The sequence below is a fragment of the Motacilla alba genome, chromosome 7, assembly GCF_015832195.1.
Source record: "Motacilla alba alba isolate MOTALB_02 chromosome 7, Motacilla_alba_V1.0_pri, whole genome shotgun sequence".
In the NCBI taxonomy this organism is placed as follows: Eukaryota; Metazoa; Chordata; class Aves; order Passeriformes; family Motacillidae; genus Motacilla; species Motacilla alba.
In genome coordinates this window covers 93,146-118,301 of record NC_052022.1, presented here as the reverse complement: position 1 = coordinate 118,301, position 25,156 = coordinate 93,146, and the positions used below count along the sequence as shown (strand labels likewise).

Genomic DNA, 25,156 nt, shown 5'->3' with positions numbered 1-25,156 from the left:
GAGCTCCTGCAGCTCCCATCAGGGCTGCTCTACCTGCTCTGCAGGAATAACTCCCGTAAATTAAGCTGAAGCTTGAGCCAACAAGGTCAGCTGTGAGGCACCAAGCTTTAAGAGTCTCTTCAAGAGAGGCAGAATATGCAAAAAGATTACAAATAGCAAGGGAAACCTTTTCAAAACACTCAGATTGTAGGACATTGGAAAGAATGGAGCAGGGGTACAAGAAGACGGCTGGACAGCAAGGAAGTCTGCTGCTGGAAGACAATATATATGTTTTGATGGTCCCCCAACTAGGACATTTCATAGACATAGTCAATATTAAGCACTACTGAAATTATCTGGAATATCATATTATATAAATTTTATCTATTAACAGAAAAAATTCAGTATTTTATTTAAAAAATCAATAGAATCTTGTTTTGTAAGAGACATTAGGATAGAACAGTACTCCAGGTCACTGGGCTTCCAAATTAAATACCAGTATTAAAGGGCTTGTAAGGAAGGCAGCATCTGTACAAAACCTATGGCTATCCTGTGAATCCTTTATCTTTCACTCAGTGTTCTCAAGATGAAAAGGTCATAGTTTCAGAGAGAATGGCACTCATTCCTCAGCAATCCTCAGAATACAGCACAAGTATTTTGGGGAAAAAAACAGTTCAAATCAATGGCTTCCAAATACCAGGTCTTCACCAACTCGCAGGAAGAGAACCCTATAAAAATATTCATTGAATCCCTCTTCCTTTCTTCCCCATGGCATGTTTCCTGCCTTGTTCTCCTTAAAACAGACCTGTATCTACATGCTGCAGCCACTCCATTGTCCACACCCTTTTCTCTACAGCTAACAACTCATGTGAACTAATAGGTCAAGCACGTCCAAAAACCTCTTTCTACCTCAAGCTGAAGGAACACTGTTCCTCACCTACTTATTTTTCTCACAGAGTGAACAAAACAGATTTCTCATATATGCTGTCTACTTCACAAGTATTTTAATAACAGTTGTTTAATTCAATGTATTTTTTACCCATCTATTATAAAAAACATCTCTTTCTTTTAACTGAATCATACTTTTTCTCCATGTTTCATTTTTGGTTCCAGTTTCTGTTAACATAGTGCATATGTTCTGTTACTAAATTAAACTCTACATCCTTTTATTTCCATGTAAAATACGATAATAGAAAAAGTGGACTTTTGAAGAGCAACAATTATTTTGGTTAGGAATTCACTACAACGTTTTTCCTAATCTAGTTAACAAATGGAGAGAAAAAGTCTTTGGTACCAAGAACACAATATTGTTTTATTATTAATTTAAATCAGAACTGCAAAATTTAATTTAGCCCTTTTCTAAACTTCCACAAAATAACCAAGAACACAAATTGGTATTATACACTATAGAACGCCAGTAATGTTCATCGTGGTGCGTACAGCACTATCGCAAATGCTATGCCATTTATCCTAGCACAACAGAAGACCAACCTTAAGAAGAATAAAATCATCACAGACCCATGTAGCAAGCCAGGAAAGACCACAAACACTCTGTAACCATTGTCTGACAACATGAAATCTGTTAGACTGACAGTCTTGAGAAAAATAAGACCACACCTGTGTACTGAGTGGTAGCTCACACTCACCTGGTCCACAGCAGCAAGAGCCAAGAAATTACTTGAAGTAAAAATAACACATCAACTCTAATAAAGATAGAGACAGCACTTATAAGATCATATAAGGAAGGTTGACAAAAAGGCTGTTTTGTTTTATTTGAAGACTAAGTTTGTTACACAGGAAAACAGTTCTGGAAGTGATAAAAATATTATAAAAATACCAATACTTTAGAATTTGCATGAAACACACATTCTATGTCACTGCATTTGTCCAGTGAGTATTCATCAGAATTTTTCATAAAGTTAATACTAGTTGGCTGAAACCTAAATAAACTTCAGTGGTTTGGGGTTTTTTAATCTCATGAAAATCAGGATTTTTGCTCATCACTATTGTCAGATAAGCATTACAAGAAGCAGTAGTTGTCTTAGAATTTAAAAAAAATTGCTACTCTATATATTCTTTTTGTATTCTTCAATCTATAAACATTTCAAACTATTAACCCAGGGAAGACCGGGGAGGGGCAGGTGGGACGGAAGGAGGGGGAAGCGGGGGAAAGAAGCACAGAAGAAAAGCACTGAACACTTGGCATTACAGGAGAATAGATAAAGAACACAAACAGCTTACTGTGGAGAGGGGTTTAATCAGGAAGTAGCCATTATCCTGTCGCTACAGAGCAATGACAGCACTCCAAAAACAGGCGTTGGTTTGGTCTTGGAGGTTTTTGTTGTTTGCTTTCTTTTTCAGTCAAGAAGGAAGACAGCACACATGCTATCATGTCCGAGTTCGCTGAGCCCAAAGGTCGCCAGATGCCTATTGTCAAAAACTATCCTGAAAACGAAATCCAAGCAAGCACTGACAAAGCTGTATTTAAGGAAGCATCAAAAATCTGCCACAAGCTCCCTCTGTGTTACACACAAAACATGGCTGTCTTATTCAGAGATTAGCAATTATTGTAATGAGATACTGTCGGAGAGGGTCAAACAGTGCTTCCTGCAGTTTACACATCTTGATTTCCTGGTAAACAAACCGAAAGGCAGGTGGAGCACTTGGATCACCAGTAACACAGCTGCTCACGAACCAAAACCAGCTCAAGTGAAGTATGCAGCTTTATCTGTACTTTAATTACATGAGGGGAAAAGGTGGCAGAAAAACATAAGACCAACTGAACTATAAAGGAAAATTTTCCCAGTGTTACACAAGCATCAGTGCCAGGCTGCATTGTTTTCTCGTTTATGCCAAGCCCAAGGAAAATATCTCTATTTTTATGTAGATTATGCATATGTACACACACACTCTCTCTCTCTCCAGAACAAACTGCTCCCCAAGTTGTTTTGGTCTGTAAAAGTGCTATGAAACTACAGCCTGAAACAGCCCTGGAAAAATCTGAAACTAAGAAAACAAATTATAATCACTGCATGTGAATTTAAGCACAATTAAATCTACTAACAATATGCAGAAATCATGAAAATTAACACAATTTTAAAAGAAAAAAAATCAAATTACTTTTCTTGAAACTGCCAAAAACTTTTCCTCCACAAATCAAATAGTTGCATATGGACTAAATACATGGCAATGATTCAGTGAGAAGAGATTACAGGTTGTTCCCTACCTATAATCATTCCAAAAACTAATTTCCACAAGCTTCAGTTTAAAAACTGTATTTTCATGGTGGAACTGAAGAGGGTACTAGGTTACTATGAAAATTAAAGGGGAAAAAAAAGACAAAGCAACCCCAAAAAAAATAAGTAAGAACACTCCCCACCCAAAAAAACCCTTGACTAACAGAACTAAAAGCTCACTTCTCCTAAGCAAGTAGAATAAAGTATTTGGTAAGAAAACAGAATACAGAATTTCTGCAAGAGATCACTACAGTTAACTTACTAGACAATCTGTTGATACAAGTGAAACTGTTACAGTGACCTAAAATAACAGCACAAGGGCCTGAACCACAACATGTAATCTGAGAAAAATCAAGAAAAATCATTTGTATGGCAGTAGAGAGATGCAAAGGTACTGGGGGCTGGGGGCAGTGGATCAATTCTTCCTCTCTCAGAAATTCAACAGCATCAAAGACAACCTGGGGAACACACCAAAGTAACATGTCTGAAAAAACAAATCAAGAAACAAGACACCAAAAAAGTTTCTAATAACAATGTTAGAAATACATGGCAGCCATTTTTCACAATTACAAAAGAAAAAAGGAAACTCTTAAAAAAATACAGAAAGCATTACTGGAAAGATAATGCAGTATGAAGGGGTTCATCTGTATCAGCAAACACTGACAGTGAAAATGCAGCCTCTGCCAATGAAGAAGTGTTTCTGTCCCCACAATCTCCCAAATAACCAAACATACATCAAGAGGGATCTCTGCAATCAAAACAACACACCAAGAAGGTGTGTGTTTTGCAGGCTGTGATTGTTACAGACATAACTAGTGCAGCCACAATTTCCTCATCAGACACTTGCATATTAACTCATTGCCTTAAGTTGAACTACACCAAAACATCAGCATTTCATTCACACGATTTTTTGCTTCCTGTCTTGCAAAAAAGTAGTTCTGTCAAACCATGTACAGGGTTTCTGAAGAGAACAGTAGAATTCCAAACCATCAAATGAGAAAAGCCTTTGCAAAACTAAAGACTATCAGCAGCACTCTTCACAGTAGTCTTAAAATAGTTTTTAAAAGCAATATATGCTGTATTTAATTGGGGTAGTTTGGTACTAGTATCACTGCAAGATTAAGGAGACCATGATCTAAATCCTCAATCTGCTAATATCAGAAATTTGCATGCTAACATACAGCCATGATTAATTTGGTTCTTGTATGACTCCAGGAGAATCACGTAGAATAGTTCCACGTCTTAAAATAATAGCTCATAAATGATGATTTTTCTAAAATTGTTTCAATCCATATAGCTCATAATGTGAAAAATACTTAGTGTGGAATAGCTGTTTAGCACTGACAGAGCAATGAAGGAGAGAGAAACAAAAACATGCCACTGGAAGCAGCAAAACAGAAGGTCCATACTTATTCTCCAAACCCAAGGCTCAACCAGACCTTACTCCAGTAACAGACAGTGAAACACTAAAAGCACAGATCTGGTTTCTATCACTGTAGCCATCAGAGAGGCTAAATATACCGAACTACAACCCACTGCCTCCATGTAAGTCAGCAGGAGAGTAACAAAGATTCAGCAATTGTTCTCAGACAGAAGTTTTTACAGGCTACCAAAACACTGGTGGTCAAACACCTCAGCTTCATGAAAAAAAATATGTTTATAAAACTGACCTAATATGATATAAGAAATCAACTACTCCAGCTGTATCTCAAATACTCATCAGCCCCTGCCCTCATGAAATGGCATGGCCTCAAAATGCAGAGTTACTGTCTTTGTGAAAGATTTTCTTTTGTTAACAGTACCACTTTCTATATAGCAAATTCTAAGTATAAATATGGGTATTGAATACATCTCTAGCTATGGGTATTATTAGGTAAACTACGTAAATGAAAAAATTAAATTTTTTACTAAACAATACATATGATAACATTAAGTAAAATACTGAAGGGCTCCTCTACTGAGATTTCAAACACGGCCCATGGGAATTAAATCTATGGTCATAAAGAAATTACAAAATCCTGAAAACTTCACCGACTAGATTTCAGTCTATCTGGAATTATCTATAATCATTGAGGTAGCTCTATTCCACACATTTTGATTTAGAACGTCTCAGTTTACCCTGTGATAAAGAAATATAAAAGCAGTTAAGCCACGAATGTTGCTTACACACACTTGAGAAGAACATGTAATCCCTGCAGAACCTGCAGTGAATGCTAACAAAGCCAGAGATCTACATTTCACATCAGAACTTGATCCATCTTCAAAATTGTTGCAAAAATCACGTTACTTCATAGTAGCAATACTTGCTCAAAATAGCAAACATTTATGAATATACGCCCGATATCTGAATCCAGTGTCATCTGTGAACACAACCTGCATCAATGGTGTTGGAGAGCACAAACTTTCTGCAGTTTATTAAATCAATATGCTTATTTTTAAAAGTTTCAGATGCAGCATTAACTCTGCCTTTTGCTTCTAGCTATTTTAGCTGGAATACTCTGACACTAACTGCATCGACCAATAAGGAGGACACAAAAGGGTTAATTCATTACTTAAGGAATAACTGTGACTCTAAATAATCTTCTTATTCAAGAAAAATCTAACAAGCTAATAGAAGTGACCTCCAACTAAACTACAACAGATTGGCAGGAGGTGGGAAGTGTCCACAAAGGACAGGCCCAACAACCAACTTTCTTCCCCTCATTCAGCCTGAAACAGAAGTCTCAACTACCATTTACTCCTCAGAGACCTTCAAGCAATGGCACACCAAACCAAGTCCTACTTGCATCCCTGTAAATTCAGACTCTGACAACACTTACAAGACTAGGTACCATTTTTTCCTTACATATGCTACTGTACGGAGCCCACTCTTGAGTTCTGCTGTTACACTGAGTACCACTAGAACTCACTGGATCGGTCTAAAGTTTGGTCCCCAAACCGAAAACAGAGGTGCATCACAAGAGACTGATTACCTTACTTCAAATAGTTTCTCACCACCAAAACAACTACATCAACTAATCTTTAAAACCCATCAGCTGACAGGAAGGAATCTGCATCCTTACATTGGTTATAGTCCTTACCAAAGCCAAGGGAAAGAGGTGTCCTTTCCCAAGGAGGAGAGAGGCAACAATCCTCCCTTCCTTCTACCGCCTACATTTCCCAGTCACATTTATGGGTCATATTGCTCATGGTTTGGCTTTATTTTAAAGGCCTTTTGGTCCTCATTGAATTGTTCATAAAATGCATGAACACTGCATCTGTCAATTTGATCCTGATATAGTATCTTGAATTTGAAATGAACACAGTAGCTACCAGTGAACCATCACTCAGAGCCATATTCTACTCTTATGAAATACATCTCTACCAAAACCCTAGTAAGTACAGAATTGTTTCAGTGCACATAAGAAGTCACACAAAACCCCAGAAAACTAGCTTATTCTTTGCATTACTTCAGTGCTCAAAATCATTCTTCATGCAAGCTCGTTACCTAAAACTCATCACAGAACTACAAAAAATTACAAACTAACACTTACTTAGTAGCATTTCAACCATTTGCCGCTAGATTTCAACCCCACAAAATATATATACATGGAATAAATATTCAAAGAGCACAGAAAAAAAAAACCTAAATTAAATAATTTCAGTACATTTTCATTTTGCTGTATCACAGCATTCTTGTATATTCCTTTTCATTCTTAGCATTTTTGATTAACAAAATGTCTTAGCATAACTAAATGGTTTTAACTAGCAACTTGGAAAAAACAAACTTAAAAAAAACCCCAAACTAAAGCATATCAGGATCTCAAGGAACACACTGTCCTATGTACCAAATCATGTCATTTCATAATAAAGTTTATATAGCTTACCATAAAGTTAATATTTTTCAGTATAATCTACTAAAATTTAGTCATTTGAGATTTATGAGATTTGACACCAAGATGAGGTTTATTTCCGTGTTCTGCATACATTACTAACACCCATTTTAAAAAGCATTACAGAAACCAATATTCTTAATTTTCTTTACATATATGTATTTGGGGGGATAAATTCAGTGTTAACTGTTATTTGGTCAAACAAGATTTTGGAGAAAAGATCACATAGGTACAGAAATATACATAGAAGGAGGGTTAAACTGCTATTTTCCATAAAAATAACCATTAATTTACCACATTATTGGAAATCTGAAAATAAATTATTTTGAAACTATAACAATATTTCAGAAGTTATAAAAGCTTGTAACAACAATAAACATATTCTTTATCTACCATCAAAGTACACATACACACACAGACACTCTGAGAATACAATATTCATTTTGCTGCAGAAGAACAGACATTGCATAACAATGAGATTTGCTAATGAAATCAGCCATCAACCTGGAATACATTTGTATTAAACCAAGACCTCAGTGTCATTTTCTTTTTGCATCATTTGTTCTCTCATTTTTCGACCTTTCAAGTATCCTGTCCTCCTACTTTCAGTGCTTCAAGTACAGCAACACTGCAAAATATTTTAACACTGTATGAACAACACTTTTTATTTTACAAAATTTCTCTGCTTACTACTAAATGTAGATTCTAATTGCATAGCTCTTATCAGCATTGTGAACATAGCCTTGAAAGAAAAATCAACGGGTACTACAGAAACAAAGGAGTTTTATTTCCTCTGTAAAACTGCAGGAACATCTAATAAAAACTGGCTGTCACTTGGAACAAACTATACTTTCATAGCTCAGGTTGCATGCCCCTTAATAAAAGAATTTAACAGAACACCACATTTTAGAAAAATACCCTCTCTATTTATCTAATGATTAAACAGGAGAGAATTTAGCATCATTACATTAATACAGGCATACTTTCTTTGCCTGAACGTGCAAGACCATAATGAAAAAAAGTAAAACAATCCAGCAAGCTCAGTGACAGTATGTTAAAGTATGCACTATATATAACAGGTACATAAGACACTTTTCAGTAAAGGAGATGAATACAGAATGGAATTATTTATTCTACTACTCAGAGGTGACCATAAAAAATTTAAAATTACAAAGGTATTTTAAAAGACTTTTTTCTCTCATTATACTAATATCATATTTTGGTTTTGCAGGTTATATGCTGTCTTCATAGATAAAAAGCAACCTGTTTGCACCCCTAGCTCCAAAAGCATTAAACCTATGTTTTGAAATCACCACAAAACTATGGAAACTAGAATACAGTGCACTAATTTTTTCTACTGTTCTCATTTTACAGATTTTTTTCAACTGAATTAATACAAATAACACATTGTGACCATGTGATACTATCAAGTTAGTATTATTGTTGATAAGCTCCAAAGTCATACCAAAACCAAATACAAAACAATAGGGAATAAATGTTTGTGGACCTGTTTGGCAGGGTGGGCTTTTTTTTTTTCAGAAGCGGGTGGCAGCGGGGGGTCACACATTACCTGGTGCTTGTTTGGGTAGGCATGAGTGGGTTTTTTGGGGGCGGGCGGGGGCTGGTTTTTTTTTTAATTAACACTACAAATCTCTAACTCCATGGAAAGGGCAAATAATTACTTACTCTAGTACACAAAAATTGCTCACAACTCTCATGGAATAAATGGAAGCAATTTGTAATTTATTTTATCTGGGGGATGTAAGGAAGCCATTCAGTCATTCTATAGTTACAACAGCCATCACAACATCAAAAAAATCCAAAAGGCATAAAAGACCACGGAAAAAATAGAGGAGAAAAATAATTACACGTCAGAATATGGACTTAAACATCCCAGGAGCTAGTTGTATCAAATGGTCTCTATACAGCCCAGGAATACCATCAAGATACTGGACATAATGAACTAGGTAAGGAACTGAAAGCAGAAAAATTTCCATAAATTGTCTTCATATGTGCTACACTGCTAAGTTAACAAGCACCTATGTCATTAAGAGCCTTTGAAAGCTGAAGGCATGAAACACATGGCCTTATTTTTTCTTCCATTTTCCTCAGTTTTAAAGATATGTGGCTACAGGATACAAACATCCAGGCATATGCCATATGAAAAGGTCTTACTCTCATCCTAATAAAAAGATGTATGAAGACTATCACACACTATCAAAAAGGCTTCTTTCAATTATGAAGCATTTGTCCTTCTGCAATAAAACCATCCACATTAGATCTCAAAATGACTGAAGCTGAAGAGATACAGGAGGCATGATTAATTTACACACAGGACTGTATGACCTCTAGGCTCTGAAATAAGGAAGCTCTAATGCAACAACTCTGACCCTTGAAAGTGATAGGTCATTTTCTTCTGTGATTGCTTTCTGAAACTCCAACAATTGTCAAGTAGGCTAAAGAGTATGGCTAGCAGATGATAGCTGTGAAAAGCCTGCACTTTTAACAATGACTTACTGCCATGTCGTATAGATCAACAGTCCAATTGAGCATTTTCTACAAGATGTTACAGGCTCTTGAAGCCACATATTACAGCAACTGACATCACTGGTTTTATTGGTGATCAATCTAGTGGATATGGAATCTAAGAATATAGAAAACTGTTAAATGATACAGTATTAATTCAAATGAGAATGACAAGATGTGAAATGTACTATACATATGAAATATGTGATTCTGGTACATTGCTGTTGACACTAGGCAATCATGCATACACCTTAAGCACACAACATAAAAACTTCACAACTCACGCAACTTGGCATAAATTTCATAGGCATGAGAACACAGAAACCAGTCATTCTACTAATGAAAGTGAACCCTTATTTTAAAAGTATAGACAAAAATACAGATGAAACTGTATCAACACCACACAGAATAAGATAATGCCAGGTGCTAAAACATTTTTAATTTTTATCAATAAGAAAAAGCATTAATCCAGAAATTTATTTATTCGTATTTAAATTCTGTATTTTGCTGCAATAAAGCACAGATATAGATGCTCAGAGTACGAGCATATTCCAAAATTTAACACTATCCATTTTATAGTGTTTCAAATATTCCAGAGAATATTCATAAACATATACACGTTGACAAACAGAATACGCACATATACATATCCAGTTTGCATATACCGGTTTTGTGTTGTGCTGAACTCGTAGTCCTACTCGGGCACACTAACACCTACACTTTCAGCATTACACAGTGCTTAGTTAAATGCTATTACTGGCACTTCAATGCAGAAATTGTAAGCATCCTTCAAAGCTTACTTTTAAATACCTAGCAATAAAGCAGGCTTACACTTTTTTCACAATGAAATACTGAATTACAATGACTACCATTTATCTGCTTTTAGGGAGTAAAACTAGAGGACAATTTATTAAAGCACAGGAGGAACTCCTGAACACTGGAAGGTCACAGGCTATGTGCTGAGCTGCTAAGCAAAAGTGTCTATGATGTTGCAGAGCTGCCATTTTTCTTCCTTGACAAAGCCTCCATCTGCCACAGAGCCATTTACAGCCTCGGAGTCAGAATATCAATGATTCCCAACCATTCTGCAAGTCTGCTTTCACCTTGACATCACCTCTGTAAAATATCTAAAGCAGATAATACATATAACCCTCAACTATCTCTAAGCCCATGCTTTATTCAACTGATTCGCATTTAAGCTGTACTCTAATACACCATTTCTTTACTTCCTCTAAATTGTACAAGAATATGAAAACTCCAAATTGTACATACTTTTCACTGTTGTGTTTGCCTTAAAGAAATTACCTTTGAAAAACCTAAAAAGAAAACCTTTGACTATTGCAGAACATGTAAAAATTAGTTAGAAAACATCTGTATTTACATAATGTACATGCACACCATCACAATTTACTTAATTCATTCCCTTATAAACAAAACATGCCTGGTAAGATACTTACAACGCAGAATAAACTATCACAGCCCCACTGAAACCAGCAAAACTACTTTCAGCTCTTGATGTATTCACAACTGATTTTTTTTGTTTTTAATCCAGATTAGAGATAGGTCAGAAGAGGAAAGAGAATCTTGACTTACTGAAAGAATTCCTAATGAATTAGGTCCTCAGACAAAACTGATTATACCTGGATCAATAAAACCAATCAAGCACACATATACACACACATATATATATTGATAAGCACTAACATATATACACACATATATATATTGATAAGCACTAACATATATACACACACACATACATGCAAACACATGCTCTCTGTCAAGTACAGGAATAGACACTCCATCAGGCTCATTACAACACGACTTTAATGAAGGCATTCATAGCAACTTCTGGAGTCTTGAAATGCAGGTGAATGTCAGTACTCTAGACTAATTTCAAAACAAGTGAAGTTGCAGCTTGATTTCATAGTGAAACTGGACCACAGAAGAAACAATTTTGTATTACAAATATGTATGTAATCACATATGATAGCCAGAACTTCAACTACTGCCATACAAACTCTCAAGATGCTAAGTATACAGGAGCAAAATATTTGAACACTAGATGAAGCTTGCAAGCATCTTAATGAAAAAATTACTTTATAACATCTGTAAAGTACCTATTTTACAACCCCAACTGAATAATCAAATGTAAAATTATCAATGGTAGTCTGGGTAAATAGCAAAAAAACCCCACATACAATACGCCTCCCTCCTTGAACTCATAGCCCTTACAAAGACCAGACTCTTTGGAGCTTTCCTTGTGTGAATTAGTCAAGTCCTATTAAAACAAGCTTTCTAGTTGAAACAGGGACACAATACTCAAGATGAGTTACCAGCGGGAAAATTCCTGAAGACTTAGATTGAAAGAATAAGGTGGCAACAATTTACATATGGAAAAATATCTTTTCAATAGTCAACTAGAAATGTCTTCTTAACCTGCACATCTAGATTTCAGAGCTACTGTATAATAAGACTCTGAAATTTAGTAAGAAAAAAATATTTTTCAGTTCCAGTAAGTGGGCAAAGCTTTATTTTTATATGCTAAGAACATTTCCTTCTGTAAGAAAGCCAAAGCAAACAAAGTGAAAATTCTAATCTAATCATGTGTACTTGGAAAGATTTCTGAACTTTTAAACTTTTGAAGGAACTCTAAACAACAAAAACACTTTCCTGTGCAAACGGAATGTTGCTATTGCAAAGATAAATCAGCTGATCTAAACAACACGGTGATACTACCAAAAACTGAATTTACATCTGAGCTCCTCCAGTTGTCATCTGTACAGTAAAGTTTAACTAACCTCTTATTCCTCCTAACAGTGGATTTACAATACAAATTTAGAATCTGCCCCTCAGCAGATAACCATTATTAAATCTGGTTTGTATTAACAAAGTTGGGAGTAAGTCTTACAGAAACTGTCAGTAAAGGGGCTTTGTGCTTTGTTTTGGTTTTTTAACTGCCTTCCTATTATAACTTACAACACATCAAATGTAGACTATTAGTTTAGAAGAAAACTATAATAAAAAATAGGTGTTTCACAGAGAAATATGCAGTTCATTATTCTTTCCTTGAAACTTTCAGGCCTTTCGTAATTTTAGTTGTTTGCTCTACCGTGTTGTTTTACCCAATAAAGGCATCTAAATACATACAGGCAAGGATACACAAGCACATACGCACTAACCATGTTTGCAGACAACATACAGCAATAAACTACTTCCAACTTTTTAATAAGATGATTTTCTAAAAATAACTACATAGAAACAAGTAGGAAAAAAGGCACAATTGCCCTGCGTTTCATTTATGCTCAATATAATTACTGCAAGCACATAAAACTGTTACAATCATATTATCTTTAGTTTCTTAGTCAATGTTAATTGTTAGTATACTAAAGTGAAGATGTAATTAAATCTCCAGGTGTTACATGTGTATGAAGAAAGCAAATTCTCATGTTCTGCGGGGAATGGCCTGTTTTGGAAGCTTTTAATTTTTTTCTGAGCTTGCTAAGTGTATATCTGCCAACACAATTAAAAAAACCCCAAACTGCTACTTTTGAAACATTATTACCACAAACCATGAACAGCCTCCTTTTCTAATCTCAGAATGATTCTGTTTAGAAGGGACCATAAAGACCATCTCATCCTGCCCCCTGCCATGGCAGCGACACCTTCCACTATCCGAGGCTGCTCCAGCCCCAGTGTCCAGCCTGGCCTTGAGCACTGCCAGGGATCCAGGGGCAGCCACAGCTGCTCTGGGCACCCTGTACCAGGGCCTGCCCACCCTCCCAAATTCCCAATCTCCCAAACAGCCCTGCCCTCTGGCACTGGGAGCCATTCCCTGGCTCCTGTCCCTCCATCCTTGTCCCCAGTCCCTCTCCAGCTCTCCTGGAGCCCCTTCAGGCCCTGCAAGGGGCTCTGAGCTCTGCCTGGAGCCTTCTCCAGGTGAACACACCCAGCCCTCCCAGCCTGGCTCCAGAGCAGAGGGGCTCCAGCCCTTAGATCACTGTTGCGGCCTCTAGACCTATTTAAGCAGCTCCACATCTTCCTTGTACTGTAGGCACCAGAATGTTTTGGGGGTAATATAAAAACAGATACCTTTTCCATAACCAAATGCACATTTCCAGGAATTCTCTGCATCTTTTTGAGTAGTTACATGATGTAAAAAGGCAAACACAGCTATGCATGTAGACGTTTAAGTTAACTTTTGATGAGAAGGGGAACAGTTGTGGAGAGGGAGCTACCAATACCAATTCAAACTGCCATAAAACCATATAAATACTTTTATTAACCTGAAATCAGCACATTTTTCTTCTTTTTCTCCTCCTTCCTTCTCTGTGAAGTGTATTCCAACTTGTTATCAACAGTTTCTCATTAGCTGCCCAGACTGATGAAATTTAACTTCCGGTTCAATAATCCCAGTTTTTGTTAATATTTTTTTATTCTGAGACATAGAAGCTGCAAAGATAAAGCAGATGGTTTTATAAAAATAAAATAAAAACTGTTTGCCTAACTTGCTTGTTTCTGCAAGTCTTCTTTTATTTAGCTGCAAACAGGCTATTATTTATCTATATTTAAATTTCAAGTAAGGGTTTTTCTTGTCAATTTGCTTTCATATTTTAAACTGAAATACATGAAATCTTTCATGGGTCTGACTCACACCCATTTTTTGTTAATGTTTGCTTTCACACTCCTAGCCTCCAATTCCAAGTAGGCCACTGAATACTTTTTTACTGTGAAAAGAAACTGGGTAGTTTTCAAAACCTGTTAAATCCCTACTTAAACTTTCTGTAGGACACTTGATTTCTGAATCTTCTGACAGGGTGCTCTCCTTTGCTCTTTTTTTCCCTCTATGCTCTCCCCTCCAAAAAAATGGAGAAAAAATCCTTAAGCGTAGATCTCACCTATGAAGATGCTTCGGCTCATCACCATACTCACCCCAACACCAGTATTCTTGTAATGGCAAAATCTCTCAAAAACATGACATTTACCTTGTCATGACAATTTTTGTCAAAGAGGCCTCTCTTCTTTATTTCCTAACTTTATTCCAGAAAATTTTGTTCAGCCTTTTGCTGAGCTGATCTTTTACTCTGAACTCTTTTTTATTATAGCCATTAATTACTTGTTTAGTTACAACCATGTAGAAAATTTTTTGGAAGTATTATCTGCATAACTTTCAAGTACTGTGTCAACACTCTAAATTAGCTGTTACCCCAAATAAACTGGGACCGTTAGAATTCGCCACTGCTGTCTTTTGTAACAAATAAAAATAACCATGATTAGGAATTAAAAGAATTTTGTATTTGGGGAGTAGAAATTAGCATCTGCAAGAACTTCCTATCTAAAATGGCATCACTGTAACATGACAAAAAAAAAATCCCACCAAACAAGCAGACCAACCACCAACACCACAACTGACAACACAGAAGGAATCATTACTTGCCGTTTTTCCCAATCTTTTCAAGCTCTCCCTTCATCAACTATTTGTTACAACACAAGGCACAATGAAGTGCCATTTCTTTGTTTGGATGCAAGGGTTATTATTGCTTCATAGCGAAGACAGTATGTTCTGTAAGCTAAAGAACTGACTGTACTCACAAAAATGTTATAGATTATTAAGGATACATTTTTTTATTATTATTCAGAGATTTGATATTTTTCATCTCTCAGAAAATAATTAAGCATGGTTGGACAAACTCACAAAGAAAATAAACTGGCACACTGAGTTAGTACTAACAGCCAGCATCAAAATGAAGTTTGTTGAAAGAAAGAGATCTACACCTGGCCATTGTTTCTCTTTTATTTTTAATGCCTACAAGAATACTCATCAAAAAGCATAAACCTTTCTATAAATTCCTCCTGTTCTTCTCCAACTGCATACTTAAATAGAAGAAATACATGTCAACTTGACCATTTATGAAGCATTTTTCTCATTTTCCTAAATAAGGCACTCTTTTCTTCAGCACTCACCCTGATGGCTCCACAGAGTAACAGAGGTCAGCTGCTGCCAGCAGCAATTCCCGTTCCACACTTGGAGGTCCAGGAAAAACTGCCCCACGGAGTAGGACTTGTTGCCCCTATGAGTAGGACTCATAGATAATAACTCCCAGAATATTAAGGAGGAAGGAGCCCTTGTAACACTTGAGTGTTCAGAAGTCAGGACAAACTTTTGGCTCAAGCAATGCACCTGTGTTCTCAGTAGAATTCTATCTCCTATCTCCAAGGTAAAGGACTTTTTTTAAAACAAGATTTCACAAGTCAGAAAGTTAGCAGGTTTAGCTTTTCAAAGCCAAACATACAAGTAACGTTTAATACCAATTACGTATTTCATCCCCTTATCCTCTGCAAAACTGGAAGCCTCTTCTATAAAGTTTCTACATCCTTCCAGTCACTGGAGTCTGGGAAAGTAGCACTCTCAGTACATCCCAGCAAAAAACATTACCCCATTAACAAAAAAACCAACAGGGTTAAGCTTTTATTAAATGAAGGCTTTTTCACTAAAACCAGCTCAGGTTACAGAAACTGGCAGTACACTACCACATTACAGGAAGTTCCAAAATAGCTGATTCTGCACTAAACATTAAATACTAGATAAAGCCTTCCTGTTTCTGTCTGCTATTGCAAATTATTTAATGACTTTCCTAGATCTGCTTTTTGATTTTTTTAATGGTTCAGAATGCTGCTCATGATTCTGAAATAGCAGGCTATCATATCTCCCACCCTTACCTGCTCACCTATCACTGCCTGCCAAGCAATATGTTCACTAGAAAACTGCTCTTTTGAACTTTATTTCACTTGATCCCTCCTGCTTAGTAGATCTGTTCTCTTCATATTAACCTATTCCTTCTTTGAATTTAGCAGCTGCGGGTGGTGCCCTTACCATTCCCACAAACATTATATTGAGATACATGTAGTAGCTGCCACAGCTTCTTCCACATTGAACAGAAAGCACTTCTGAAACCTAAGCCTTTTAAATTTCATCCTACAAATTACTTTAACCAGCATGCAAAAATTACTGGATTAGGCTTTTCTTCCCTACTGTCAGTGCATATTTCACTTCTACTAACCGCAAAGTTACATCTGGGATGAGGGCCAGAAGGTCGCTATTGAGATATAAGACTCCACTGTTATCACCCAGTCTAGTAAAACAAGAAAACTCATGTTCATCATCTAGCAAAATATCACATATTCTCTGACTGTGCAAAATGCCTTTCAAAGTTTCTAAAACTGATTTTGGAATTAATCTCGCAGCACAAACTCTCAGTTTTAAATACTCTGTAAACTGTACAAGGGACTTCAAAACTACTAAAGGTATACACTAAAATTACATGCTATCAAATTTATATTTCAAGCTTACATACAAAGTAATCCAGAAAGAATGATAACAGTTTATGTTAACTGTTAAAGACCTTCTCAACAGCTAAACCTGAAGTCACAAAAATAATTGCACCCACAGACTAAGTTTTACTTAGACTAATCCGTAAATTTTAGCTGAGGCTGTACTTAATGTCTGGCTGAAATCACGACCTGGATGAAGAATTTAGCACTAAGTCATTCGGTAAATAATGTTTTCCTTTTCCCTGTATGAGTCATGCTTCTCAGAGAACTATCAGAATGCTTACTGCTACAGCTTACTTACTATGACCAACGTGGTCAGTTCTGTGACATTGCTGTTCAGCCATCTGAAAACGGAAAACAACTGATGATCAACTTGAGTCATCAAGCAACTTTTGCAAGGACAAAGACCCACAAAACAGAACACTAAAATTTATTTTAAAAAGTACATGAGGCATTTCCAGCACACTGAAAGCACTGTGTTTCCCACTGCCAGATATGAAGCCATTACAAGAGGAACAGTTGAAGATAAATGCTATATAGTAACACTTTATTTGTTTGCAACCATCTGTTTAAATACACATACCCATTTTACTATAACTAAGTTGTGAATGATACTGTACAACATGCACCCCTTTGATAAACACAGTAAGCCAAAGGAATCTGTCAAAATGCAAAGTAATTCCCAAAAAATAATGGAAAATGTTGATTTTTTTTTTTCTAATGGAACCAGAGTTTCATTCCATTAATGATGCTCTCTAGCGTGCAGATTTCAAATTCTCCTCATGCTATGAGACTTCAGAAGCATCTGTGTGTCAGTACACAATCCATACATACTGCACTGAAAATTTAAAACTCAAAACAATTTTCAGCACTTGTTACTTCCCAGATTTTTTTCCCCCCCCGGGTAGATCAAGTTTTACTAAACACCTAGTTTACACACAGTGTATAGGACACTGAAAATAGCAAAACAGATGCAACATTTCCATTTCAGAAAAATGTTACTTGCTATCGTAGTAGAAATCCAATACTGTTGGGATTTTCTGATTTTTTTTTTTTCACTGAAGACATGTAAAGATTCAGTGAAATTTTCCAGCTTGGTACTTTAAAAATACCTTCTGCAAAATTAAACGTGGATTTGCTTTACAAAGCTTAGAGGTGCTCTCTTCAGCTACACTGACAGACAATTTTAACTAAGCAAACTGGCATAATTTGCCTACATATCAAAATGCTAGAGTAAAATTGTATTTCAGGATTTTTCTCTGGGTTTGCCTTGATTGGGGCTTTTAGACTGAATGCCTTTTAGAAAACAAATACATAGAAAAACTGGTATTTTTACTCTAGATCCTTTTCTACAGTATCACACTGCTGGAAGCATAAAGCTCACCTATCTCACAGTGGCACAGACAAGAAAGCACGCTAATAAGCTAACACAAACAAAACTTCAGTCATCTACATGAGCAAGAACTCCTTAAGGAGTTAGGCAAGCTAGCTAATTTAAATCTAGGTAGGCAGTTGCATCAACAGCAGCCATACTTTTTTTAAAATGTAATCTTAAAATTACAACCTGTAAATGTGTGGGCATTAACTCTGACCGCTTTTTTTTGTTTGTTCTGGCCACCAATGTCAAGCTACACTCCCAGGCCTGCCAGGAAAGCAAAAGGTATTTTTCTCCCTTGACAAAGGACAGCCAGGAACAAAACACTCCTCACAGAAGTCAGTGGCAACATCAAGAACCTATAAAGGAAAGGTATCATTTTTATTCTCCCAAGGGGAAATCTAAACATTGATATTCTCCTTCTCTACCCTACTGCCATACTTTGACACCACGAAAAAACCACAACCTACTGGAACCAAAACAAGGGAGGAGATAGAAGATACCACATAGTAATTACACCATTTAAACAATTGGAGCAAAACATTTGAGAGAAGGGAAGCTTAAAAAAAGTATGCATTTTGCTACACTCTCAATCGTCCTGCTGGCTAACTAGAGCCCTGAACTGTCTTCCCAAATGCAGAAAACAAAGGCGTATTTCCTTTCTCAAGTTGGAAACGTGGCACTTCCTGCATTAACTGAAGCTCAAAGCTCAAGTACGTGCTCTCAGCTAAAATTCTGCACGTATGTTGTACTTCTAACTACATACATTTCTGTGGCCCTGCTGAATTTGGGGTTTGGGATCAGTCCTGAAGGCACTGAATAGCCCCCCAAAACCTGAACTTTGGGACAAAGGTTAGAGGCTCAGCAGAAGGCAGTAAAAAAACTTCTTCAGGTTCCTGCTTGCCACTTGCCAAGAATGATAACCAGCTACTTAAGCACCCGGCAGGCAGGGATACTGCACCGTCACAGCTTCTTCAGCCTTGAATCAAATAATGAAATAGTTTTGAAAACAGGGTCTACTATGGCTCCCTGATTAAAAGCACACAGACTGGTTTTGGCCTCAGTGTCCAATGTACAGAGTAAACAGATACCCTACATGGAAAAACCAAGGTAAAACTCAATAGCAAAGGTATGATTTGGCATGAGCTGAAGGAAATTATACAATACCAACTTCTCCATACAGTAAAAAATACTCTAAAGGACCAAAGAATATTGTTTCTGATTAAATATTCTCTTTCTTAACATAACTGCACATACACAAACATGACAAGCTCAGGATTAACCATTTAACTGGGCAATACTGGAAGTCCTGGAAACTAGTTTCTTCTTCCTTTCAGTACTCTCAGTTATTCTATTAAGGCCCTAGAGAGAAGCATTTATTTGCGGTTTATTTTTTAGATTTGTTTTTAAAACCAATTATTAGAAAGTGAGATTAGGGAGCATTATCAATCTGTTTCATACTTCTATTAATATTTGTAACCAGTAGTTCCCAAAAACCTTATAGAAAGAACATTTGATGAAATGGGGGACCCTTATTCCCTTGAACTTACCTGGACATTTGGAAAAAACTGAAGCAAGTTTCTCTATGTAAGACAAGACATGCTATTTTTGGTAGTTTTGGCAGTTTTAAAAGCAGAAAAGTCACCAATACCTACCAAAGACTAGTGATGAGAGACTACACGATAGTGTATTTCTTGAAAACCCCTTCTATTGAATAGTCAAACGAAAGAGAGAAGTCATGGGCCCAAACACAGTTTAAGTAAAATACCCTGATTCAAAAAACCACACACACATATTTTTGCAGGTTTTTTTAAGACTCATCTCTGGGGAACTAATGTTGGAAAACCAATCATCCAAAAAAAATTAATTTAGAGCAAAAGATCAACCAAAAATAATCTCAGAAAACACTGAAATTGCCAAAGCAAATTTATCCCTTATGATTTTGAAAACTGACAGAACAACAAGAGTTCAGCATTGCATCATCATATTTATGCATTAGTCGGTATGAAGAACACTTAATTAGCATAAATCAATTGCTTTCTCTAAGACTTTGGGTTCTGGGTTTAATTTCATTGAAAAGATTCATGTAGTTGGGTTTTGACTGCTTGCAATTCTCCCCCTGCCCTCTTCAACAAACCAGTGAACCAGTACGAAAAGAGCACAGAACTGAAAATAACTTCTGGATCAAATTTACTTCCTTCCTATCCCACATCACGCAATTCTTCTCATAATGGATAAAATATCATCTTCAAATTTGGTTTCCTTCTCCAATCTTTACATCCTTCATGTTTTCAGCTTAAAATTGTTCTTCATCAGCTTGACTATATTTGCTTGAATCCTGTAATTTCTATGTTCTTTACACCTTTTTTCTGGGAGCTTGTGCACCATGGGACATGAGCATGCAAGGAGGGTGCAAGGTTTAAATTCTGCTAAACTAAAGCAGTTTAAATTCTTTCAAATACGTGTATAAATTGACAGATTTCCCTCAAAATCCTAGTGTCTGTTCTCTTAACCTATTTAAAAAATATTATTTTTGAGTATGAACAATCCTTCTGGAACAGAACAGAAATAAACCATATTCCAAATGAGGCCTTACCAGGACGTTTTAAATGCAACAATCATCTAAGAGAATCACTAAAGTCACTGCACAAAAGCCTCCCATCTAGAGACACACTTACCTCAGTGACTCTCAGGTATTGGCCCAAGAAGACTCAGCAGTCACATGCTTCCCCACTGGGCAGAACCCTTCTGTGGATAAGCTCTTTACCACTCTAGCTCCACTGTCTAAACAGAAACAATGCAACTGAGGGGGCAGGAAGTGGGGATCCCCCCAAAAAAAAAACCCCACACTCTAAACCATCTTCAATATGATCTAGTTACATTCGGCTTCATTTCTTCAAGATGTTCTTGTTTCTTCCAGTCATTTGCAATTGAACATTCCTCAGATTATGATGTGCAGAACCACAAGCATAACTTCTACTCCCCCCAAACACCATGTTTTTTCATACTATTATTTTATCAGTCCTCAAAAAACTACCCACTCTTCACCTACATTAGACAAAATTCTGGAAGTGGGAGGAAAACTAAGGCCTTTATCCACATTTTAACTTTGTACAAACAGAATGAAGATAAGAAATGTTAAATCAATTTAACTGTACTAAGAAATCATCTTTTCCACAGCAAATGGGAGTTGTCCGTTTTTATGACTAATGCCCTAAGTGCAATAAGCCATACTTTTACAGTGAGTATGGTAGCACTGCTTTTTGAAAGCAGAAGCCACACAAACCCTTAGGTTAGTACCTGATTCTGCAGTGGGCAGACTATACCCCTCTGATGTACAGGAAATACGGAAGTTAGTTAGCTGTTGGAATGGTGCACACAGGAACTATGAATTGGCCCCAAAATGCCTGACTGAAGCTCACACATAGTTTCACTGTATATTTTTTATCCAAGTAATTTGATCAATGCAGCAGGAGACATCTCTCATATTCAATCCCTGCATACAGAGATCCACTTACACAGAATTGCTTAGGTCGGAAAAGCCCTCCAAGACCACTGAGTCCAACTGTCCCTCATCACTGCCAAGGCCACTGCTAATCCATGTCTCCAAGCGCCATACCCATATGGCTTTCAAATGCCCCCAGGCATAGGGAGTCCATTACTGCCCTGAGTAGCCTGTGCCAGGGTTTGACAAGCCTTTCCAGGGAAAAAATTGTTCCGAATATCCAATATAAGGCCTTCCCTGGCACAAAACTGGGCAATCATACCAAAGTAAATACCTTCTAGACAGAATCCTTATTATCCCCTGAACTGTCATATTTCTTTAAAGTCTCTATTAATTTAAACTTGTTTGTTTGACCATTTTCACATACTTGAAAAATATTACTAATTCTCATACTAAAACAATTGTTCATTATTTGACCTCCAAATGCTGAAAAATCTCTGTATACACTATGTGAAGAATAAAGACACCCCTCTGAGCTTATTTCTGTTTCAGTGTAACAGACCACAAAAGCATAACCATCAATTGGAGGCTTTATTTAGTTCAGAAGTATTAAAAAACAAATTCAGCTTTTTAAAGTCCTTTTTGCATTTTTCAGGTAAAGCATGTCCGCAAAACATGCCACTTTTTTGCATAATTATTCTCTGGATCAAGCTTAAGAGCAAGACAGTTCAGAAAGCTGGGCTATGGGAATTTATTCACACTGTTGACCATTTTGTGCAGCCCAACACGGTGAGATCCAACACCTGGCTACTCAGAAAAAGAAGGCACTGTGGAAGAAACAAAAGCTTCATGGACTGTCAGAGCTCTGTCAGCACTTCGGAAATACTTATGCCACGAACCTTTCCACATCAGGACCTCTCACTGTTATGATGGCTGAAAGCAAAGATGTCAGCTATGACACGGCCTACATCGCAATTAGGTATTTTGATCAGGATTCAACACTTGTGAAAAAATGATCTTTTAGCAAAGCTTGCCCAAAAGTGCTGAAAGGCTTTTGCATCGCTTTAATTAGTTTTCATCGACGCCCACATTCTACAGACATGACAGAATTTTTCTCTGACTCAGCACTTCCAGGGATCAGCAAGCACGGACTAAAAAGCATGGCCATTACATATAACCTCCCTATGTGTCACTTCCATACATGTGAGAAACAAAAATTGTGTCAAGGCTATTCTCTAACAAGTGAGGACATGCTGGTTAACAACTCTATAATGCCAGTAGAAAGTGAAGAAAAAACCATTGTCGTTAAAAATTCAAAACTGCGCCTCTTCCTGTCATCACCTTCAGCAGAAGATAAAAAAATATGAAAATAATTTTTTCTTCTAGCAAAGTGCCATTTCAGCCTTTAACATCCATTTTAAGCTAAAGAACAAAAGAAAGTCTAAGAAAAACTGCACTAGCAGGACTTGATCCTCTCTTTGAAGACTGACTGTTACGTTGAGACTGCAGATTTGCTCTGCAAAGCTGGAAGCTCTTGCAAACAAGAGGGGAGCAGCAAGACATGGCTTCAGTATTCACATAGCTAGCTGCTCCAGTCTGCCAAAAAGACACAGTAATTGTTTTGCATAGCGCCCCAGTCACAGACAAAGCTTCACTGCATCATACATGATTCAGAGACTCCTAGACAGTATTATAAAAGGAAAAATTACACAGACACAAACACAGCTGAGGAAAAGACGGAGAAAGCAAGAACAAAAAGTCAAGACTAAGGAAGAAAATAAGAAAAAAGCAAAGCTATTAGAACGTTTCAAAAGCCTTTTTTTTTAATTAATAGACTAAGTTACTTAAGAACAAAAATGCAATGCAACCAATAAAGTCTCACAAGAATTGAGACTATTAGGATGAAGATGATGATGATGATGAAGGTACAGGTACCTTTATTAGGCATGTGTTTATCACACAGGCAGCACATAGTTGAAACATATCTAAAATGTCAGTAAGTCATTTTTAATAAGTTTCCCAGAACTGAAGTCTGGTAACAAACAGCTAGAAAAGGTGTAAAATACAGGTTTGATTCACAATTAGATTATGTCAAGTACACAAGCTAATATAAGAGTCTTACTCTGAAAACTGCAACAAGAAGATAATACCTTTGCATGGAAAGAGTTATTTCCAGGTCCTTAAAAAACAAAGTTTGATCTCCAAAACTGAGATGTGACAAACAGTAAACATTTTCTCTCTTCTCCAATAAAAGCAATTACCAGCTGCATGCTAAAGCATTTCAATCAAATGAATTTTGAATTGGAAATTAATTGGTTATCAAGCACAGCTACATTTCAACATCCTTTGTATCAGATCTTCTGTGTTCATACTTCTGCATCAGTCACAGAAACCTTGCCCTGCCTGTCTACAAAATCAATTAATCCAACTTGTAAAAATAAATTTTCAAAGATGTATGTATATGTATATATATATGTGTATATATATATGTATGTATGTATATATATATATGTATATATACACATATATACGTATATATATACACACATATATATATACACATATAGATATAGGGACACCTTCCACTACCCCAGGTTGCTCCAAGCCCTGTCCAACTTGGCCTTGGACATTTCCAGGGATATGAAGCAGTCACAGCTTCTCTGGGCACCCTGTGCCAGGGCTTCAGCACACTGATGAAGAAGAACTCCTTCCCAATATCTCGGCTAAATCTGCCCTACCAATCACCTGGTGTTTAAAGCCCAAGATACCATGACAGAAAAAGATCCCCCATATTGTGTGACACTGAAGAGTATGCAGATGCAGCATTTTTGAGGCAGAAACATAGGTACTGTTTACAGTTTCTTGTAATTATTCCCTTGATGGACTACACATACATAAAATCATTTTTCCAAGTCAGTACGCAAGAAACCAGATAACCCAAAGCAGGTAGGACACAATGGATTTTCATAAAGCAGAACTCACAAATTAAAATCTGGTGAAAAATAATCCTAAGTAATGTTTTGGAAGGCTTATTAGGCAAAGAAGTACTGGAAGACAAGAACAAATCCATTTCCAAAAAAAAAAACCAACTTAGATAATGCTAGGATCAAACCATTTACCACATATCATTACTTATATTTTATAGGTGCATCAGATAAAACAGGAACAGATTTAAAAAATAAGAGCATTTTAGCAATAGAGATGGCTTTTACCTATGAACACACGTTCAGGAAAAACAATAATCTATTGCAATTCTAATTCACTCTTGCCCAAGATAGCAGTAACTTCCTTAAGCACAAATGAAACACTTATAGAGACTGGAATATTCTCACAGGGACCTACAGTTTCCATCTATCCACAAACCAAGTCAACATAATACAATATTCAAACA

General features: G+C 36.6%; 1 protein-coding gene across 20 annotated transcripts in view; it reads right to left on the bottom strand.

Annotated features, from left to right (window-relative positions):
- Nucleotides 1–25,156, bottom strand: part of BAZ2B (bromodomain adjacent to zinc finger domain 2B) — a 112,301-nt gene that overhangs the window by 69,791 nt on the left and 17,354 nt on the right. The window contains exon 1 of one of the 20 annotated variants that reach the window (XM_038141949.1): nt 20,999–24,309. The exons of 18 other annotated variants lie outside the window; for them this stretch is intronic. The gene's annotated coding sequence lies outside the window, so the exon portion shown is untranslated. Of the gene's footprint in view, nt 1–2,220; nt 10,041–20,998; nt 24,310–25,156 lie in introns of those variants that run through there. One more of the 20 variants, XM_038141948.1, reaches the window with a different exon arrangement.